A 20,005-nucleotide genomic window follows, 5' to 3' on the forward strand; every position below is an offset into this window, starting at 1 on the left:
AAGTGAAACCCAACTTAACCATGAAAAGACAGGCAGCACCAAACCACAGGAAAAGAAAAAGCAAAAAGTAGAGAGTAACCTCAACTTAGGTACACACAATCAAACCTTCAAACAACGAAGACAACTAAATGACAGGAATCACCACATACCTATCAGTACTAACGCTTAATGTTAATGGATTTAATTCCCCCATCAAAAGGCACCACTTGAAGAAATGGATTAAAAAGGAAGATCCAACAATTTGTTGCTTACAGGAGACCCATCTCACCGACAGAACTAAGCATAAGTTTAGGATGAAAGGCTGGAAGAAGATTTACCAAGCCAATGACCTCCCCAAAACAGGCAGGAGTAGCAATACTTATCTCTGACAAAGTAGACTTCAAACCTACATTGATCAAATGAGATAAAGAAGAACATTCCATACTAATAAAAGGGGAAATAGACCAAAAGGAAATAATAATAATCAACCTGTATGCACCCAATGTCAACTCACCCAATTTCATCAAACATACCCTGAAAGACCTAAAAGCATATATTAACGCCAACACAGTGGTTCTGGAAGACTTTAACACACCACTATCATCAATAGATAGGTCATCCAAACAAAAAGTCAATAAAGATATCCAAGATCTAAAATATACAATAGATCAAGTGGACCTACTTGATGTCTACAGAACATTTCATCCAACTTCTACAAAATATACATTCTTCTCAGCAGCCCATGGAACCTTCTCCAAAATAGATCATATCCCAGGGCACAAAGCAAGTCTCAGCAAATATAAGAAAATAGAAATTGGGGCTGGGATGTAGCTCAGTGGTACAGCGCTTGCCTAGCATGCGTGAGGCCCTGGGTTCGATCCCAGCACCAAAAAAGAAAAGACAAAAAAAAAAAAAAAAAAAAAAAAAAGAAAATAGAAATTATACTGTGCATACTATCTGATCACAATGCAGTAAAAGTAGAACTCAACAACAAAAGTAAAGACAAAAAACATGCAAACAGCTGGAAACTAAGTAACTCATTACTTAATGAAGAATGGATCATCGATGAAATAAAAGAGGAAATTAAAAAGTTCCTGGAAGTCAATGAAAATGAAAACACAACCTACTGAACCTATGGGACACAGCTAAGGCAGTCCTGAGAGGAAAGTTTATAGCCATGAGTGCATATATTAAAAAGACTGAAAGATCCCAAATCAATGACCTAATGATACATCTCAAACTCCTAGAAAAACAAGAACAAGCAAATCCCAAAACAAATAGAAGGAGAAAAATAATAAAAATAAGAGCTGAAATCAATGAAATAGAAACCAAAAAACCATACAAAGAATTAATGAAACAAAAAGTTAGTTCTTTGAAAAAATAAACAAGATCGATAGAACCCTAGCAAACCTGACTAAAATGAGGGGAGAAAAAACCCAAATTCGTAGAATCAGGAAAGCAAAAGGGCAGATAACAACAAACACCATGGAAGTCCAGGAAATCATCAGAGACTACTTTGAGAAACTATATTGAAATAAATTTGAAAATCTTAAAGAAATGGACAGATTTCTAGATACATACGATCATCCAAAACTGAACCAAGAGGAAATTAATCATCTGAATAGGTCTATAACACAAAATGAAATTGAAGCAGCAATCAAGAGTCTCCTCAAAAAGAAAAGTCCAGGACCTGATGGATTCTCTACTGAATTCTATCAGACCTTTAAAGAAGAACTGATACCAACCCTCCTTAAACTGTTCCATGAAATAGAAAGGGAAGGAAAACTGCCAAACACATTTTATGAAGCCAGTATTACACTGATCACAAAACCAGGCAAACACACCTCCAAAATGGAGAACTGTAGACCAATCTCCTTAATGAACATTGATGCAAAAATCCTCAATAAAATAATGGCAAACCGAATTCAACAACACATCAAAAAGATTATTCACCACGACTAAGTAGGCTTCATCCCAGGGATGAAGGGGTGGTTCAACATACAAAAATCAATCAATGTAATAAACCACATTAACAGAAGCAAAGACAAAAACCACTTGATCATCTCAATAGATGCAGAAAAAGCCTTTGATAAGATCCAACACCATTTCATGATAAAAGCTCTAAGAAAACTAGGAATAGAAGGAAAGTTTCTCAACATTATAAAAGCTATATATGACAAACCTACAGCCAGCATTATACTTAACGGAGAAAAACTGAAACCATTCCCTCTCAAATCGGGAATCAGACAAGGATGCCCACTATCTCCACTCCTATTCAACATAGTACTGGAATTCCTAGCCAGAGCAATTAGGCAAGAAGAAGGAATAAAAGGAATACAAATAGGTAAAGAAACTGTCAAAATATCCCTATTTGCAGATGACATGATCCTATACCTTAAAGACCCAAAAAACTCTGCTCAGAAGCTTCTAGACATCATCAATAGCTATAGCAAGGTAGCAGGATATAAAATCAACATAGAAAAATCATTAGCATTTCTGTAATGAGCAAACGGAAAAAGAATGTATGAAAACAATTCCATTTACAATAGCCTCAAAGAAAACCAAATACCTAGGTGTAAACCTAACAAAAGATGTGAAAGACCTCTACAAGGAAAACTATAAACTTCTGAAGAAAGAGATTGAGGAAGACTATAGAAAGTGGAGAGATCTCCCATGCTCATGGATTGGTAGAATCAACATAGTAAAAATGTCGATACTCCCAAAAGTAATCTACATGTTTAATGCAATTCCCATCAAAATTACAATGACATTCATTAAAGAGATTGAAAAATCTACTGTGAAATTTATATGGAAACACAAGAGGCCACGAATAGCCAAGGCAATACTCAGTCAAAAGAACAATGCTGGAGGTATCACAATACCTTACTTCAAACTATATTACAAAGCAATAACAATAAAAACAGCATGGTACTGGCACAAAAACAGACATGAAGACCAGTGGAACAGAATAGAGGACCCAGATATGAAGCCACACAACTATAACCAACTTATCTTTGACAAAGGAGCTAAAAATATACGATAGAGAAATAGCAGCCTCTTCAACAAAAACTGCCTGGAAAACTGGTTAGCAGTCTGCAAAAATCTGAAACTAGATCCATGTATATCACCCTATACCAATATTAACTCAAAATGGATCAAGGATCTTAGTATCAGACCACAAACTCTAAAGTTGGTATAGGAAACAGTAGTAAATACTCTGGAGTTAGTAAGTATAGGTAAGAACTTTCTCAATGGAACCCCAGCAGCACAGCAACTAAGAGATAGCATAGATAAATGGGACCTCATAAAACTGAAAGCTTCTGTTCATCAAAAGAAATGGTCTCTAAACTGAAGAGAAACCCACAGAGTAGGAGAAAATATTTGCCAGCTACACATCAGACAAAGGACTGATAACCAGAATATATAGGGAACTTAAAAAACTAAATTCTCCCAAAACTAATGAACCAATAAAGAAATGGGCAGGTGAACTAAACAGAACTTTCTCAAAAGAAGAAATTCAAATGGCCAAAAAACACATGAAAAAATGCTCACCATCTCTAGCAATAAAGGAAATGCAAATTAAAACCACACTAAGATTCCACCTCACCCCTGTTAGAATAGACATCATTAGCAACACCACCAACAACAGGTGTTGGCGAGGATGTGGGGAAAAAGGAACCCTCTTACACTATTGGTGGAAATGTAAACTAGTACAACCACTCTGGAAAAAAATTTGGAGGCTACTTAAAAATCTAAACATTGATCTACCATTTGATCCAGCAATACCACTCTTGTGGACATATCCAAAAGACTGTGACACAGGCTACTCCAGAGGCACCTGCACACCCATGTTTATTGCAGCACTATTCACAATAGCCAAGTTATATAAACAGCCAAGATGCACCACCACTGATGAATGGATTAAGAAAATGTGGTATCTATACACAATGGAATTTTATGCAGCCATGAAGAAGAATGAAATGTTATCATTCGCTGGTAAATGGATGGAATTGGAGAACATCATTCTGAGTGAGGTTAGCCTGGCCCAAAAGACCAAAAATTGTATGTTTTCCCTCATATGTGGACATTAGATCAAGGGCAAACACAACAATGGGATTGGACTTTGAGCACATGATAAAAGTGAGAGCACACAAGGGAGGGGTGAGGATAGGTAAGACACCTAAAAAATTAGCTAGCATTTGTTGCCCTTAACGCAGAGAAACTAAAGCAGATACCTTAAAGCAACTGAGGCCAATAGGAAAAGGGGACCAGGAACTAGAGAAAAGGTTAGATCAAAAAGAATTAACCTAGAAGGTAACACACACGCATAGGAAACTAATGTGAGTCAATTCCCTGTATAGCTATCCTTATCTCAACCAGCAAAAACCCTTGTTCCTTCCTATTATTGCTTATACTCTCTCTGCAACAAAATTAGAGATAAGGGCAAAATAGTTTCTGCTGGGTATTGAGGGGGGGAGTGGGTCGTAAGGGAGGGGGTGGGGGCAGGGGGGAGAAATGACCCAAGCTTTGTATGCACATATGAATAATAAAACAACAAAAAAATTTTAAGTAGAATATCTACCTCCTACAAAATGTTCCCTTGACAAGGCTAATTTCTGACCATACATTCTATACTTCCCACTTAGTCCTGAGTCACATTAGGACAAGAACCTTCCAGTTAGATACAGAAGAGCCGAAGGGGTGATGTAGGATGAACCAGCAGTAACAGAGAGTGATTACAGTGTAGAAAATCTGCCATTCACTTCTGCTTTTGAAATATTTTCTGTTCCTTCAAATGTGATTGAAATCATAAATACTGGAAATCAGACACCAACCTACTAGAATCTTCATTCTATCCTCTACTAAATACTATATATCAGTTTCTCTCCCAACCAATTTTGATATAGACAGGTACTTCCCTCCTTCATCCATTTGCCTGTACTTTCATCAAAATCACACTACCCTGAATACATAGCTTCATATAGGTCTTGATATTTGGTAGTTTCAGCCTTCTGACTTTATTCTTCTTCAGTCTTAGGTGGCCCTTCTGAGTCTTTTCTCTTTCCATATAAACTTCCTTTTTTATTAAGGGAGGTAATGGAATTTATTAAAGATTAAGGAAAGGAATTGCAAAAAGCCATGGTGGGGTCAGGTGGAAGCCAGAAGCAGAGAACTCCATATAAACTTTAGAATCAATTTGTTGATATCCACAAGAGAAAACAGAGTAACTTCTGTTACTAGGATTTTGATTGGGTTTACATTGAGTCTACAGATAAGTTGAGAAAAGCTGACACCTTAACAATCTTTAAATGAATGGAGTACTTCTCCCATTATGTAAACCTTTGCTTTCTTTCATCAGAGCTTTTGTAGTTTTCCTCAAATACATCTTGCTCATATTTTCTTAGGTTTACTCCTGTGAACTTCTTTTATTTGGATGCTAATAGAAATGGTATTGCAATATTAAATTCAAATTCTGTTCATTCTTTTCTGGTACACATGAAAGCAATTAACTTTTGTATATTCTGATATTAATTTTATGTCCTGCAATCTTGTTATAATCACTTATTAGTTTAAGGATTTCTTATGTCCATTATTTGGAGACAACTATGCCAGATGTAAACAAAGAAGTTTTATCCCTTTCTTCCAAACTGGTATGACTTTGATTTCCTTTTCTTTTCTAGTACAATGTTAAATGAGAGTGGTAAGAAGAGGGGTCCTTTCTTTGTTCCAAACTTAGAAGGAAATAATTTCTTTCTCCATTAAACTAAAAAAGCATTCCTCACCACTAAATATGATGTCAGCACTACATTTTTTTAAGTTTTATTTTGTTTTTACTTGACACATAATCATTTTATATTTATGGGGTAAAATGCTTTTCAAATATCCCTCACCTCAAATATTTATCATTTCTTTGTAGGAGAATGTTAAAAATCCCCTCTTTCAGTTATTTTGAAATAAACACTGGGTGTGATGGCCCATGCTTATAATCCCTGTTATAAGCATGGTGATTGGGAAGATGCTGATTTAAGGACAGCCTGAACAAAAAGTTAGTGAATCCCTACTTCAACAAACAAGTTGGGCACATTGGTACAAGCCAGTAATCCCAGCTACATTGTTGATGTACATAGGAGGATCACAGTCCAAGGCTGGTTTCAGGCAAAAGCAGAAGACCCTATTTGATAAATAACTAAAGCAAAAGAACTTTTAAAAATCTACAAAACCTTGAAGAAAAGAATTGAAGACACTAAAAGATGGAAAGACCTCCGATGTTCATGGATTGGCAGAATTAATATAGTGACAATGGCTATACTAGTAAAAGCAATCTACAGATTGCCCCATCAAAATTCCAATGTCATTTCTCACAGAAATAGAAAAATCAACCCTAAAATTCATTCGGAAGCACAAAAACCCTAAATAGCTAAAGCAATCCTGAACAAAAAGAGCAATGCTGGAGATATTACAATATCAGACTTTAAATTATATTGCAGAACCATAGTAATAAAAAGAGCATGGCACTAGTATAGAAACAGACATATATACCAATGGGTTGGAATAGAAGTTCCAGAAATAACCTCCACGGCCATTGCCATCTGATTTCTGAAATGCACCAAAAATATTTGTTGGAGAAAAGACAGCCTCATCAATAAATAAGAAAACTAAATACTCACATGTAGAAGATCAAAACTAGACCCTGTTTTCATACCCTATACCAAAGCTAACTCAATCAATGAATCTTTGACCCATTATGAAATTCTAGGGAAAAATATTTAAAGATATAGGTGTAGGTAATGCTATTTTCAGAGAGATAAAAAAATAATAAATGCAGGTGTGGATGTGGAAAAACAGGAAGCTTTATACACCTTTAGTGGGAATTAAACTAGTGTAGCTATTATGGAAAACAGCATGGAGGTCCTTCAAAATATTAAAAAGAGGACTAGAATATTCTTCTATTTATACCTCCCACCTAGCTGGGGTTGCAGACATGATGCACCATACCTGGCCTGCTTACATGGTTTCTGAATAAAGTTTATACAATTCTTCCTCATATGCCTTTTTAGATAGTTAAGAATTCTTCTTATAGGTAAGATGGGAATTTTTCCTCTGGCTTCTTTCAAGATTTTCTTCCTGTCTGATTTTCTGTCACTTGAATATAAAATGGCTAAATGTAGATTCCTTGGTATTTATCCTGCTTATTGTTTACTGAGATTCTTAAATGCATGGTTTGGTGTCAGTCACTAACTAAGTCTGTAAATTTCTCAGTCAGTATTATTTCAAATACCTTCTTCTGTTTCTTTCTTCTCTTCTGGTATCTTCATTATACATATTTTACATGTCTTTATAATTGTTTCACAGTTCATGTGATTTCTGCTTCTTTTTTTCCATTCCATTTTCTGTTTACATTTCAGTTTGGGAAATTTCTGTTAACATATCTTCAAGATCAATTATTTTGCTTTTCCTATACCATGTATAGTCAACTGATAGGCATCAAAGCTATTTTTCATTTCTGGTACTGTGGATCTTTTGAACATTCCTTTTTTATTCTTTCATAGACTTTTCTTCTCTCTGCTTACACTATCCATCTGTTCCTGACAATTGTCTATTTCCATTAGAGCTCAGCATATTAAACAATACCCAGTCTGATGATTCCAACATTCCTACTATATCTGAGTATGATTCTGTTGATTGTTTTGTCTCTTATTTTTTTGTTGAAAGCCAGATGTGATGTATTGGGTAAAAGAAACTAAGATAAATAGAACTGCGGTATGAAGTTTTAATGTGTGGTTCAATGTGAAGTTTTATATTTATCTGGCTAAGAGTTATGCTGAGTTTACTATTTGTTGTAGCTGTAGGTGTCTGAGGCTTCAGTTTCCTTTAGTATCATTTTTGTCTTTCCTGTTGTACTTTCATTTTTCTAGAAAATCTCTTAAATAGAATCTGATCCTTGCAGCTCTTCTTGCTTTAATCCCATTATTACAAAGATTTATTGATATGATGACAAGGTATGGAGGGAGGAAAAACAGTCTATGTTGCTGTGGCTTGTTCTCAGTCTTTTAGTGTGCTTATTCCTTAGGGCCAGGACCTTCACAAGTACTTCTCAGCTCTTTCTACCCCTTAGGTGTGATAGGAAGGCTAGCGGGGACTAAAGCTGGGTAGTTCACTTCCCCAACATTGCTTAGGCTATGGTATAACAGTGTTCTGGGAAATCAAGCAAAGCACAGAAAGTGCTGAGTGTATTTCTGAATGGTTATTCCTTCCTTCTTGTCCAAAGGTTGAGGGAGTTTTCTCTGATCTTCACCAGGAGAATGTGGCAGGCCTTCTAGCAGTAAAACTCATGAAAATGTGTATACATTTCTAAGACTGGACCCCTAGGACTTTGCACCTTTTAAGTTTGTCCATACTCAGCCTCCAGCAATTCATCAATTACTACTCAAGTCTCTCTCTCCTTCTCTCTCTCTCTCTCCTTCTTTCTCTCTCTCTCTCCTTCTCTCTCTCTCTCTCTCTCTCTCTCTCTCTCTCTCTCTCTCTCTCTCTCTCTCTCTCTCTCTCTCTTTCTCTCTCTCTCTCTCCCTCTCAGCTTTTGCTCCAAATATAGTAATTTTCTTCTCACTCCTCTCTCAAGTTTTCAAGGAGTCAGAATGTCCTGTGACTTCAGCTCTCTGATGGATCTAAGAAGAGTTGTTGATTGTCAATTTGATAATTTTTACAGGTGAGGATGAGAGTAAAAATGTCCCCTCTTTATCCCTTCGAGATTAAATCTACTCCAATTTTTTAAAGAAGATAAAGAAGTTAATATGTGTCTGTTGAATTTTAAATATTTGTCATTCTTTCACCTTAAGTGCTCAATGACTGTTATTCCACAACACAGCAATAAACTAGAGATAATCAAACAAGGAAGGGGGAGGCAGGAAGTAAGAAGAAAAAAATGTCACCAGGCATGAAATTACCCAGGGTTTGTTGTGTTGCCTCTCTTCCTTCTTCTTTCCTATCGTACCCTCTCCCATTCTGTGTTTAATTCTTCTTCTACTTGCCCAGCAATAATCTACACTCCTTTAAACCATTTCTTTTGGAATAAACATCCCTAAATACCCTTTAATGAGATTTCAGCACATAAGAGGGTCTTTAGAAATATACATATATTGATGTACCTAAATAAATAGAAGTAGAAGTAGAAATATGCCTATTCTATTTATGAGAATAGTTGCGTCTAGCAGGAGGAACTAAAGGCTTATGTTTACTCTATGCTTTTGTAATTGCTTAATTTTGTACCATACACACATATCCCCAAGGAAAAAAAATCACCCATAGTCTGATCATTGCTATCTATAAAACAAAATATAACCAAAAAAGCTATTGCAAAGATCATGTTCAATAACGAAAGCCTAAATACTTTTGTCTTAAGGTCAGAAACGTGTCTATTTAGTCTCATCTGTGTTCATCATTATGTTGGAGGTTTTAGTGCAATGAGGAAAATAAAAGGTATGAAGATCATCAAAACTTGTCTTTATTTGCAATTGATATATTTGTGTACATAGAAATGAAAATAAGATTTTCTATTTTCTCTCTTGCCAATTTTAGTATCAACTTGAATTAAAAAGTGAAATTAGCAAGAGTTCTGAATATAAAATCAATATGTAAAAATCAATTATATTTCTAAAAATGATTAAAATTTTAATTTAATTTAATTTTTGTTGTTCATGTATTCACATGTGCATACATTGGGTCATTTCTACACCCTGCCCCCCTACCCCACCCTTCCCCCACACCGCTCAGTTCCAGGCAGGTCCCATTCTGCCCTTATTACTGATTTTGTTGAAGAAGAGACATAAGCGTAACAAGGAAGACAAAGTGTTTTTGCTAGTTGAGTTAAGGATAGCTATACAGAAAGATTCCTGCTATTGTTTTCGTGTACCCATGTGTTATGACCCATGTTGATTCATCTCTAACTGATCTTTATGTTGGTTCCTGATCCCCTGCTGATGACAACCTGTCATTTTAAGGTTTCTGTGTTAGTTCCTCTGGAGTGGGGACATCAAACACTTTCATGTTTTGGGTTTCCTACCTATTCCTATATCTCCTGTATGTGCTCTCCCCTTGTCTTGTGATCCAAGTCCAACCACATTGCTGCATTTGCCCTAGATCTAAAGTCCGCATATGAGGGAGAACATACAATTTTTGGTCTTCTGAGCCTGGCTGACCTCGCTCAGGATGATGTTTTTCAGTTCCATCCATTTACCTGCAAATGATAAGATTTCATTTTTCTTCATGGCTGAGTAAAATTCCATTGTGTAGAAGTACCACATTTTCTTGATCCATTAATCAGTAGTGGGGCATCTTGGTTGTTTCCATAACTTGGCTATTGTGAATAGCGCTGCAATAAACATGGGTGTTCAGGTGCCTCTGGAGTAACCTGTGTTGCATTCCTTTGGATATATCCCCAGGAGTGGGATTGCTGGATCATACAGCAGGTCTATGTTTAGATTTTTAAGAATCCTCCAAATTATTTTCCAGAGTGGTTGCACCAGCTTGCATTCCTACCAGCAGTTTACCAGGGTTCCTTTTTCCACATCCTTGCCAACACATGTTGGTGGTGGTGTTTTTGAGGGTGGCTATTCAAACAGGGGTGAGGTAGAATCTTAGTGTGGTTTTGATTTGCATTTCCTTTATGGCCAAAGATGGTGAGCAAATAGAATAATAGATACCAAGTTCCTTGAATAAATGTAATTCTGTTTCAAAACAAGACAAGAATGTTCTCACCACTTCTATTTGCTATTGATTATACTTGTACAAAGTAGCACTTTGGCTTCAAACCAACTGCTTTCCAACTAGTCCCACAAAATTAATTTCACATGCTCAAGTAGACACACCTAAATGAAGCCAATACAATTTAGAATTACAGAATTTCCAAAAATAATTTACAATTATTTTTAATAAGTGATGCCAAAACAATTTTTACCTTCATGAAAAACATGACTATCTCACACCATATATCATATGCCAATTTGAAATTGATCAAAAATCTGATTAAAGGGAAAAATCATAATGCTTTCAGGAGGAAAGATTAAAATATCTTTAAGACTTTCTAGTAGAGAAAAATTAAAAAGGACAAAGTGTTAAGAGAGGCTGGTAAATTGACTTTATTTAAATTAAAATATCTGTTGTCAAAAGACATCAAGCACAGCCATGTGAATTGGTAAGCTACATACTGACAAAGACAAATACACCATTTATTTCTGAAAAATGATTCATGTCCAGAATATATTTTTTAAAACTCAAATCATTTTTTAAAAAAGACTAAATCTATTTTTAATTTGGAAAAAGAACAGAATAGATACTTCCCAAAGGATGATCTCTAAATAGCTAACAAATATTGAGTCTCTGACATCCTTCCTTGTCCAGGAAACTTTTCTCTGACAAAGGCTAAGGTGCAATTGCATTACACACTCAATACAGTGGTTAAAATGAGAAATATTGTGATAACAAGTGTTCATATGGAGAAGGAACATCCTTACCTAAAAAAATCTGTTGATGAGGACACAAATCAGTTTAAATATTCTGCAAGAAACACTGGAATGGATCAAGAAAATGTGGTATTTATGCACAATGGAATTCTATGCAGCCATGAAGAAGAACGAAATGTAAATGGAAGGAATTGGAGAACATCATTCTGAGTGAGGTTAGCCTGGCCCAAAAGATCAAAAATCATATGTTCTCCCTCATATGCGGACATTAGATCAAGGGCAAACACAACAAGGGGACTGGACTTTGATCACATGATAAAGCGGGAGCACACAAGGGAGGTATGAAGATAGGTAAGGTACCTAAAAAACTAGCTAGCATTTGTTGCCCTCAACTCAGAGAAAATAAAACAGATACTTTAAAGTAACTGAGGCCAATAGGAGAAGGGGACCAGGAACTAGAGAAAGGGTTAATTCAAGAAGAATTAACTTAGAAGGTAACATACATGCACAGGAAATTAATGTGAGTCAACTCCCTGTATAGCTATCCTTATCTCAACCAGCAAAAACCCTTGTTCCTTCCTATTATTGCTTATACTCTCTCTTAAACAAAATTAGAGATAAGGGCAAAATAGTTTCTGCCGGGTAGTGAGGGGGTGGGGAGTAGAGGGAGGGGGCAGGGGGGGTAAAGGAGGGGGTGGGAGAAGGGGGGAGAAATGACCCAAACATTGTATGCACATATCATATGAATAAAATAAAAATTGAAAAAAAAGAAACATTGGTATTATTTAATACCCTACCCTATGCTTATCCTGTGACTCAGCAAATCCACATCTAGAAACATATCAAGAGAAAGAAGAGAATATTTAAATAAATGCACTCTCAGGAATTTCCATAACAACTTTATTAATAATATGTAGAATCTGGAAACAAGCCAAATGTCAACTAAGCAGATACTTGATAACTAAGGCTATATATTCAGACAACAGAGTACATACCAAACAACAGTAATCAAGAACAATTTTATGGATGAATGTCACATGACACTCTATATTGAGTGAAAGAAGTCAGAAGAAGAAAATCTGCTCGCAGTGGTAGAGTGTACACTTAGCATACATGAGGCCCTAGGTTCTAGCACCACAAAAAGTAAATAAATAAACATACATATGCTATTTTATATTTGAGTGAAGATCAAGAATGATCAAAATGAATCTGTGAAGATAAAAATAAGAATAATGGGTATTTCTCGGAAGAGAGAAAATGATAGTATTTACTGGGGAAAGACAGGCAGGGACATTCTGAAATGATGATTCATTTCTCTACTTCTGAGTCCAGATGATAGCATGTGCCTGCAGCCTTAAACATGAGAAGAAACTCATTGGGCATTTAATATTTATGTCCTTTGCTGTATAAACTTATACTTCAGTTTAAAAGGAGTGGGATGTTTTCTCATTTACGTTGCAAATATAAATTGTACTGCTTTTCCCACCATCCCCATTGCACCCTCAATTCAGAAGTGTTCTGAATTCAGTGATCTTTCTCTCTACATTATTGAAACCCAATCCCTCTTATGCTTTCATTCCTCTTGTTATATCCTGATTGAACGAACCATTCAAAAAAAAAAAAAAAACCTAAACATTTGCCCAAACTTTCCTTTTTTCTAATCAAAGAGAATTTTCCTAAGAAAAACTCACAAATACAAGTGTCCTCTGAACAGTCTGTCATTGCTTCAAAAAAAAAAAACTGTTATAACTAATAATCTGTTCAGGCCAAAAAAAAACTGTCTTTATGATTCTCTATATAATGCTGTACCTCCATTTTACCCAATGCTGTGAATATATTACCTGTACAAAGACCACCAGCCCTTTCTTTTATTCCTTATTATTAGAACAACACAGATAAGATGTGAGGTATAGTTCAGTGATAGAGTGCTTGCCTATCATGCACAAAGATTTGAACTCCAGCACCAGAAAAGAAAAAAAAATATTATCACAGATATACAGATACATGCAATGCCTTAAAATATAATGGTCCCACACACACACAGAACTAGAGGTTGCTATAGCTTTAATGCCTCACTTATCTATGACTCCAGCTACTTTATTCAGACCCTAGAAGTAAGGTTCCAAATTCTATCTCCACTAATCTGGAAATAATGAATGAAGCTTGTATCCAACATCTTTAAGTCAGTTACATCCTTATAGCATTCCTTTAGAGGATCTGGTAAGTCAGCCTCCATCTCAATGAACATGGATGCTTGATTCTACATAGAACCTAACATTATTCCCATTCTCACACCTCCAAAATTTTAAGACATTTATCTTTCTGTCAAGACCAAATCAACCAAATTCTTCACCTCCAACACTCTTGTAAAAATGGTACTCCAAAAAGCAACCCAATGAAAACTTGCATGGCATTACCATGAATAGAATTAGACTTCTTTAAATGTCAAAAACAACAACAAGCTTAGAAGTGAAACTGGCATGGAAGAGATGAAAGAAAAAAGCAGGGACAAAGGAAAGCAGAGTAAATTGGATTAAAACTCAAGGGCCTGAATTTCAGCCTTAGTTCCACCACCAGGTACCTGTACATCCATGGGCAACTTATAAAATATTTATTAATGTCTAGTGTGTAATGATTTGTTTGAGAGGTTAGGTCAAATTAGTTTTTAAACATATTAGAGATTAAATACACTACAAAGATTACAAAGACTATTTTTGTAAAACGAAGAATGATTGGAATACTTAAGTAAGCAACAGAGAGAGTAAGTGTTCTTAAGAATAAGATTTAAAACTTTCCTCTCAGGAGAGGGTGGACAGCACCTGCTTTTATTTCCTTCACTGAAAAATAAATAAAACACCCTAAGTTTTGGGTCATCTTTCTCAATCACTTTCTAGAGAAGATTTTTCTGCTCAAGGATTTCTTCAGGGCGATTTTGACATCCTTATTTCTTAGGCTATAAATTAGTGGGTTGAACATGGGCACTACAGCAGTATAGAAAATGGAGGACACTTTTCCCTGGTCCAGTGGCAAAATGGAAGGTGGTTTGAGGTACATAAAAAAGCTCCTGACCCAAAGAGACACCACAATAATATGGGAACTGCAGGTACTAAAGGCTTTAGACCTGCCCTCAGTGGAGTTAATGTGGAGAATGCTAGAAAGGATGAAACCATAAGATATAAAAATGGTAACAATGGGAATACCAATGACAATGGTCATGATAATAAAGACCATCAGCAAATTTAGGTAAGAGCTATTGCAGGACAACTCCAGAAGGGGAATGATGTCACACATGTAGTGATTGATGAGGTTGTCTGCACAAAAGGTTACAAACATTATGTTTCCCAAATGTGCCACAGCCCCAAAAACCCCCATCCCATAGACACCCGACAAAAGCAGTGAACACACCTGAGGAGACATAGTGACTCTGTACAGCAAGGGTTTACAGATGGCAACATAGCAGTCATATGCCATCGCTGATAGAATATAGGATTCAGAAAAGACAAAGAAACAGAAGAAGAAAAATTAAGTGATACACCCAGCATAGGAAATGATATTCTTTTTTAAGACAAAACCCATGAGCATTTTAGGGGTGAGGGTAGTGGAGTAACTGCAATCTATGAAAGACAGGTTGAGGAGGAAGAAGTACACAGGAATGTGCAGGTGAGAGTTGAGTCCAATCAGTACTATCAGGCCCAGGTTCCCCCACGGTGACCACATAGAAACCTAGAAACAGGAAGAAGAGTGGCATCTGGAGTCCTGGCTGATCTGTTAAGCCTATGAGGATGAATTCTGTCACAGAGGAGGTGTTTTCTTCAGCCATTTTCCTGTGGGAGAGTCTGTGAGAGAAAAAGAAAAGTGTCATTGGGAGAAAGAAAGAGAATCTACTCACCATGGAAGTTAAAGGGGTGAGGAAAGAAGAAAAGAAACATTTATGAGCAATAACTCTGGGTTAGGCATTCTTCAAAGTCCTGGGTGGCATTAGGATTACCCATTTTACACATGAGGACCCTAGGACTGAGCAATTTGCACAAAGTCCCAGTGCTACTGGCTTGCAGCATCAGGTAAAACACAACCATCCTGCCTTTGTGCTTGAGCTTCTCGCCACTGCTGTAGGATACAGTGAGTGAGACAGGCACTCACCCCTCTTCAGCCAGTACCCATACTGCTGCTCACTACTGCTTCCAGACACAAATGGCCATGGGGGAAAAGAAGGTGGAGCTCAGAGCCCTGTGCTTCTGCTTATCCACTTTTAGATTCAAAGCCTCTAGTTTATCTTGGTGCTGCAGAAATGCTCTCTCTCGGTGTCTTTGTCTGGAGGCTCCTGTACAGTTACTAGGGAAGAGACAGCATCCTTTCCTAGCACCAAGGGTAACAGAAAACTAAAAAGACTTTTATTAGAGACCTCAGTGAGCTAGTTACAGAGGAGACCACAGGACCATTACACCAGTCTGCCTTACCCAAGGAAGAAAAATTTTCATTTATACTCTCGACAATGTTTCATGTGGTTTTTAAAGACTTGGTTTTGTTTAATTTAAATTACAGTTTTAAGCACTGTGGATAAAGATAATTCTTCTTAGCTTGCATTGAGTACAATGCTGTGTCAGACCCAACATCTTCATCAAGAATCCAACAACAATGTACAAATGATTTTACCCCATTTATTATTCACAACCACCTCATAAATTAGATCTGTTCATCTTCACTTTTGAAATGAGGAGCACTATTTTTAATGATGATCTGTTTTATTCTTTTTTTGGTGGTACTGGGATTTTTATTCTTCAAAAATGCAAAGAATGGATGTTAAGTGCTTTTACCAAAAATAAGTATTGTCATCTACCTACATTTAACCATTACACAATGTTATTTATATATATATATATATATATGTGTGTGTGTGTGTATATATGTGTATGTATGTATGTACATATATACACATGTGTATACATGAAAGAGAGAGAGAGAGAGGCAAACAAACATTTAAGGAGCCCCTAAGTTCTTCTATCTTGTAGTCTTAAGGAGAACTTGATTTGGGAGCTTATTTTAAGTTTTTATTTATTCATCTATTCACATGTGCATACAATGTTTGGGACATTTCTCCCCCCTGCACCCTGCTCCCTGCCCCCTATCCCCTACCTCATCTGCCCACCTACCCCCCTTGCTGCCAGGCAGAACCTGTTCTGCCCTTATCTCCAATTTTGTTGAAGAGAAAACATAAGTAATAATAAGAAAGACAAAGCGTTTTTGCTAGTTGAGGAAAGGATAGCTGTACAGAGAGATTCCTAGTATTGCTTCCATGCATAGTGTGTAACATCCCAAGTTGATTCATCTCTACCTGAACTTTGCACTAGTTCCTGATCCCTTCCCATATTGACCGCTATCATTTTAAGGTTTCTATATTAGTTCCTCTGCAGTGGGAACATCAAACACTTTCATGTTTTGGGTTTCCTACCTATCCCCATACCTCCTGTATGCGCTCTCCCCTTGTCAAGTGACCCAAGTCCAACAACTTCGCTGTATTTGCCCTAGATCTGAAGTCTGCATTTGAGAGAAAAAATACAATTTTTGTCTTCTGAACCTGGCTAACCTTGCTCAGAATGATGTTTGCCAGTTCCATCCATTCACTTGAGAATAATAAGATTTTATTCTTCTTCATGGCTGAGTGAAACTCCATTGTGTATAAGTACCACATTTTCTTGATCCAGTCATCCATAGTGGGGCATCTTGGCTGTTTCCATAACTTGGCTATTGTGAATAGCGCTGCAATAAACATGGGTGTGCAGGTGCCTCTGGAGTAACCTGTGTTGCATTCCTTTGAGTACATCCTCAGCAGTGGGATTGCTGGATCATGTGGCAAATCTATGTTTAGATTTTTAAGAAGCCTCCATATTTTTTTCTAGAATGGTTTCAGTAGTTTGCATTCCCACCAGCAGTGTATGAGGGCTCCTTTTTCACCACATCCTCACCAACACCTGTTGTTGGTGGTGTTTTTGATGATGGCTGTTCTAACAGGGGAGAGGTAGAATCTTAGTGTGGTTTTGATTTGCATTTCCTTTATGGCTAGAGATGGTGAGCATTTTTTCATGTGTTTTTTGGACATTTGAATTTCTTCTTTTGAGAAAGTTCTGTTTAGTTCTGTTGGCCATTTCTTTATTGGTTTATTGATTTGGGGAGAGTTTAGTTTTTAAGTTCCCTATGTATTCTGGTTATTAGTCCTTTGTCCGATGTGTAGCTGGCAAATATTTTCTCCCACTCTGTGGGTGGTCTCTTCAGTGTAGAGACCATTTCTTTTGTTGTACAGAAGCTTTTTAATTTTATGAGGTCCCATTTGTCCATTCTTTCTCTTAGTTGCTGAGCTGCTGGGGTTCTATTGAAGAAGTCCTTGCCTATACCTATTACTTCCAGAGTATTCCCTGCTCTTTCCTGTACTAACTTCAGAGTTTCGGGTCTGATATTAAGGTTCTTGATCCATTTTGAGTTGATCCTAGTATAGGGTGATAAAAATGAACCTAGTTTCAGTTTTTTGCAGGTGGACAATCATTTTTCACAGCAACATTTGTTGAAGAGGCTGTCTTTTCTCCATCATATATTTTTGGCACATTTGTCAAAAATGAGGTGGGCATAGCTGTGTAGATTCATACCTCTGTCCTGTTCCACTGATCTTCATGTCTGTTTTTGTGCCAGTACCATGCTGTTTTTATTGCTATTGCTTTGTAATATAGTTTAAGGTCAGGTATTGTGATACCTCCTGCATTACTCTTTTGGCTGAGTATTGCCTTGACTATTTGTGGTCTCTTGTGTTACCAAATTAACTTCAGGGTAGATTTTTCAATTTCTCTAATGAATGTCATTGGAATTTTGATGGGAATTGCATTAAACATGTAGATTGCTTTTGGTAGTGTAGCCATTTTTAATATGTTGATTCTACCAATGCATGAGCATGGGAGCTCTTCCCACATTCTGTAGTCTTCCTCGATCTCTTTCTTCAGGGGTTTGTAGTTCTCCTTGTAGAGGTCATTTTACATCCTTTGTTAAGTTCACTCCCAGGTATTTGATTTTTTTTGAGGCTATTATGAATGGAATTGTTTCTATATATTCTTTCTCTATTTGTTCATTACTGGTGTATAGAAAAGCTAGTTATCTTTATAAGTTGATTTAGTATCCTTCCACCTGGATGTAGCTGTTTATTGCGTAGGAGATTTTGGGTAGAGTTTTTTGGGTCTTTAAGGTATAAGATCATGTCATCTGCAAATAGGAATATTTTGACAGTTTCTTTACCTATTTGTATTCCTTTTATTTCTTCTTCTTGCCTAATTGCTCTGACTAGGAATTCCAGTACTATGTTGAATAGGAGTGGAGATAGTGGTCATCCTTGTCTAGTTCCTGATTTTAGAGGGAATGGTTTCAGTTTTTCTCTGTTAAATATAATGTTGGCTGTAGGTTTGTCATATATAGCTTTTATAATGTAGAGGTACTTTCCTTCTATTCCTAGTTTTCTTAGAGCTTTTATGATGAAGTGGTGTTGGATCTTGTTAAAGAATTTCTCTGCATCTATTGAGATGATCAAGTGGTTTTTCTCTTTGCTTCTGTTAATGTGCTGTATTACTTTTATAGATTTGCATATGTTGAACCACCCCTGCATCCCTGGGATGAAGCCGACTTGGTCATGGTGAATGATCTTACTGATACGTTGTTGGATTCAGTTCGCCTTTATTGTATTAAGGATTTTTGCATCGATGTTCATTAAGGCAATTAGCTTATAGTTCTCCTTTTTGGAGGTGTCTTTGTCTGGTTTTGCGATGAGTGTAATAATGGCTTCATAAAATGAGTTAGGTAGTGTTCCTTCCCTTTCTTTTTCATGGAACAGTTTAAGAAGGGTTGGCATTAATTCTTCTTTAAAAGTCTGATAGAATTCAATACAGAATGCATCAGGTTCTTTTTTAGGAGACTTTTTATTGCTGTTTCAATATCATTTTGTGTTATAGATCTAGTCAGGTGATTAATATCTTTTTGGCTCAGTTTTTGATGGTCATAAGTATCGAGAAATCTGTCCATTTCTTCAAAATTTTCAAATTACTAGAATATATGTTCTCAAAGTAGTCTAATGATTTGCTTGATTTCCATGGTGTTTGTTTTATCTCCCCTTTTGCGTTTTTGATTTTGCTGATTAGGGTTTTTTCTCTCCTCATTAGTCATATTTGCCAAGGCCTGTCAATTTTATTTATTTTTTAAAAGAAACTGCTTTTTGTTTCATTGATTGCGTATATATTTTTTGTCTCTATTTCATTAATTTCAGCCCTTATTTTTATTATTTCTCTCCTTCTGCTTATTTTGGGATTTGCTTGTCCTTGTTTTTCTAGGAGCTTGATATGTAGCATTAGGTCATTGATTTGAGATCTTTCTGTCCTTTTAATATATGCACTCATGGCTATAAACTTTCCTCTTAGGACTGTCCCATGGGTTCTGGTAGGTCATGCTTTCATTTTCATTAACTTCCAGGAACCTTTTAATTTCCTCTTTTATTTCATGAATGACCCATTGATCATTGAGAATGTTTATTGTTTGCATGT

The 20,005-nt window shown here is 36.4% G+C and overlaps 1 pseudogene; it reads right to left on the reverse strand.

The window, feature by feature from the left end:
- Positions 1-14,321: 14,321 nt before the first annotated feature.
- Positions 14,322-15,258, reverse strand: LOC109678492 (olfactory receptor 8B12-like; annotated as a pseudogene).
- Positions 15,259-20,005: the final 4,747 nt, after the last annotated feature.

Source organism: Castor canadensis, chromosome 2 (genome assembly GCF_047511655.1).
Source record: "Castor canadensis chromosome 2, mCasCan1.hap1v2, whole genome shotgun sequence".
In the NCBI taxonomy this organism is placed as follows: Eukaryota; Metazoa; Chordata; class Mammalia; order Rodentia; family Castoridae; genus Castor; species Castor canadensis.